This window comes from Myotis davidii, unplaced genomic scaffold (genome assembly GCF_000327345.1).
Source record: "Myotis davidii unplaced genomic scaffold, ASM32734v1 scaffold436, whole genome shotgun sequence".
NCBI lineage: Eukaryota > Metazoa > Chordata > Mammalia > Chiroptera > Vespertilionidae > Myotis > Myotis davidii.
The window spans coordinates 3,122,847-3,126,458 of NW_006292604.1; the positions used below are offsets into that span (position 1 = coordinate 3,122,847).

A 3,612-nucleotide genomic window follows, 5' to 3' on the forward strand; every position below is an offset into this window, starting at 1 on the left:
ACTGCATGTCATGTGATGCTAACTCTGGCACATCCATTATCAGCTTCATAAGCCCTCATGCCAGTCCTCAGTAAGAATCCGCATTCTTTCTGCCTCACTTTTAGACTTTTGTTTCCTACTCAGGCTCTGTGGTCTTTCAAACTCTTGTTAAAGGGCCCACTCACCAACTGAGGGTTCAATATGCCCCTGAGAAAGGTGGAGGTGAGTGTGTCAACACAGCACACTAGTCCTCTTCCATTGCCATGACTACTGCAATCCCAATGATATAATAGCTCACAAGACCACATCTCACACATATCACTGCTGGACTCGCCCCAAATTGCTCATGTAGGAAACAACTTCCCAGCTGATAAGTTTGCTCTTATAACTATAAACTTGGGAACAAGAAGAGAAATTGCATTAATTTTTTAAAAATTCTTTATTGATTAAGGTATTACATATGTGTCCTTACCCCTATTACCCACCCCCCTTTATGCCCCACCCCCCTGTTGTCTATATAAATTGCATTAATTTAAAATGAATATTTGCTTTGGATACCAAGCCAAGCACTGTGATATTTCAGATTTTCCAAGTGCTCTGTCAATCACAGAGAGACATGTGGAATTTGAAGTACTTTCTACTGAGGAGCAGATTGTAATCTAAAAGGCTCAGACCCTTCCCCATTTCTGTTTCCTCCATCAGAGCTCAGCTATCAGCACAGAGCTCTGAAATGATGCATGGCTAGTCAGTGTGCAGACAGAACTTATATTTACCAAACGAAGAGAATACCCTGCAGTAAGAGGAAGTCTCAGGAACAATATGGCAGAAAGAGCAAAAGTGCACCATGCAGTAAGCCCGGGGCAGCACGGGATACAACTGAGAGGCAGCCTAACTGCCAACAGCCAGTCCTTGAGGTCAGTACCCCTTTATGGCCCAGGCCTTTTCTTCCTTCCCACAGCATCTCACATAAAGCTCTGCACCCCCAGTTCTTCCTGGTCCCTCTGTGAGCGCTGCCGCCAGCTGCCGCCTTCGTAGCCAGCTCCTGCTCTGTCACCTGACTGCATCTGCAAGAGAAGGGACATCCTCCTCTCAGGTCCCTGCCCAGCTCTCAGAAGCTTTTGGTCCGGGTGCTGCCACAGAAGGATCAGGGAAGAGACAGTGCATTTAATCAGCTCTGATTTTTATCCTCTAAGTACACATAAGTGTATGGTAATGCGTAATGATTTATCCTAACACATCTTCATCTGAACTCCAGAACGTTTTCCAAGTAATGCTCCATCAATCCTCCAAGCAGCTTTTAACACGGATAGGAAAATGAACATCTTTTCTATGACTCATAAACAATATGGATGCACTTAATAAACCTAATTTTATGGAGATTGTGATGACGGTTCCTCAGCCTCAGTCCCAGAAGTGGGTTCTCACTGGGGCAAACATTTGCTGAGTCAAAACTTGTACGTAGATGCAGCAATGCCAATGATCTGCTTTATACGTGGATCTGCTTTAAACATTAGCTGGGTATTGACTAATGTATGCTCCATAGAAATTTCCTTCTTGCCCTTGCCAGTTTAACTCAGTGGGTAGAGCATCAGCCTGTGGACGGAAGGGTCCAGTTTGATTCCAGTCAAGGGCACATTCCTCGTGGCAGGTTCCATCCCTAGCCCTGGTCCAGGAGTGTGTGAGGCAACCAATCGATGTTTCTGTCTCTCCTCCTACCTTCCACTCTCTCGAAAAATCAATGGAAAAATATCCTCAAGTGAGGATTAACAAAAAAAAAAAAAGAAAAAGAAAAAATGTTCCTTATATTTTAAAAGTCATAGTTTTAAAGGACAAAACCATTTCATAAAATTATAAATTTAAAATATGGAAGTCACTCTTACCATTACCCCTTTCTGACTCTCTGGTAGTAATAACTTAATTTGTGTAAATGGGATAAAATGTAAAGGGCTATAGATCACTGTGCATCTCATTTTTGTCAGTAATACATGTTGTGGTGTTATATAATATATAAATCTAAGTCATGCTTATAATTGCTGCATGCTTTTTTTTTCTAGCCTAAAAGATTTGATTATCCTATTGATTATCCTTTATGTATTTTCCAAGTATTTTTCATACTGCAAACATTGCTATGATAAATATTTTTGTGAGCAGAATTGCTATAATGAATATTCTTGTGACATAGTTTGCCACAAGAAAATAAATGTTATAATTTTTCTTGGAGAAGGTATGGGTGTCTTCAATATAAATTTCTAAAGGAAGAATTGCTTTCGGGAGAGCGCGGGAGGTGGGGGAGAGCTGCGGCCCCTGCGCTAGTTTTCTGTGTAGCTGTGACCGGTTGAGGCGGCGCGGCGGCATAGGGACGATGACGTCGCGCGATTGGTGTGTCCATATAATCCAAGAAAATGGAAACTGAACAGCCAGAGGAAACCTTCCCCAACACTGAAACCAACGGTGAGTTTGGTAAACGCCCTGCAGAAGATATGGAAGAGGAACAAGCTTTTAAAAGATCTAGGAACACTGATGAGATGGTTGAATTACGCATTCTGCTTCGGAGCAAGAATGCTGGGGCAGTGATTGGAAAAGGAGGCAAGAATATTAAGGCTCTACGTATAGACTACAATGTCAGTGTTTCAGTCCCAGACAGCAGTGGCCCCGAGTGCGTATTGAGTATCAGTGCTGATACCGAAACGATTGGAGATATTCTGAAGAAAATCACCCCTGCCTTGGAGGAGGGCCTGCAGTTGCCGTCACCCACTGCAACCAGCCAGCTCCTGCTCAAACCTGACACCGTGGAATGCTTACATGACCAACACTACAAAGGAAAAGACTTTGACTGCGAATTGAGACTGTTGATTCATTAGAGTCTGGCAGGAGGGATTATTGGGGTCAAAGGTGCTAAAATCAAAGAACTTGGAGAGGACACGCAGACAACAATCAAGCTTTTCCAGGAAAGCTGTCCTCATTCCACTGACAGAGTCGTTCCTAGTGGAGGAAAACCTGATAGGGCTGTGGAGTGCATAAAGATCGTCCTTGATCGTATATCAGAGTCACCCATCAAAGGACGTGCACATATGATCCCAAATTTTATGACGAAACTTATGATTATGGTGGCTTTACAATGATGTTTGATGACCGCCGTGGCTGTCCTGTGGGATTTCCCATGCGGGGAAGAGGTGGTTTTGATAGAATGCCTCCTGGTCGGGGTGGGCGCCCCATGCCTCCATCTAGAAGAGATTATGATGACATGAGCCCTCGGCGAGGACCTCCTCCCCCTCCTCCTGGACGAGGTGGCCGGGGTGGAAGCAGAGCTCGAGTCCTCTTCCTCCACCACCACCACCTAGAGGAGGGCATCTAATGGCCCATGACAGGAGAGGAAGACCTGGAGATCGTTAGGATGGCATGGTTGGTTTCAGTGCCGATGAAGCTTGGGACTCTGCAATAGATACATGGAGCCCTTCAGAATGGCAGATGGCTTATGAACCACAGAGTGGCTCTGGATATGATTATTCCTGTGCAGGGGGTCGTGGCTCATATGGTGATCTTGGTGGACCTATTATTACAACACAAGTAACTATTCCCAAAGATTTGGCTGGATCTATAATTGGCAAAGGTGGTCAGAGGCTTAAACAAATT

At 44.4% G+C, this 3,612-nt stretch overlaps 1 pseudogene; it reads left to right on the forward strand.

The window, feature by feature from the left end:
* The first annotated feature begins 2,308 nt into the window (after positions 1-2,308).
* On the forward strand, positions 2,309-3,609 carry LOC102761606 (annotated as a pseudogene).
* Positions 3,610-3,612: the final 3 nt, after the last annotated feature.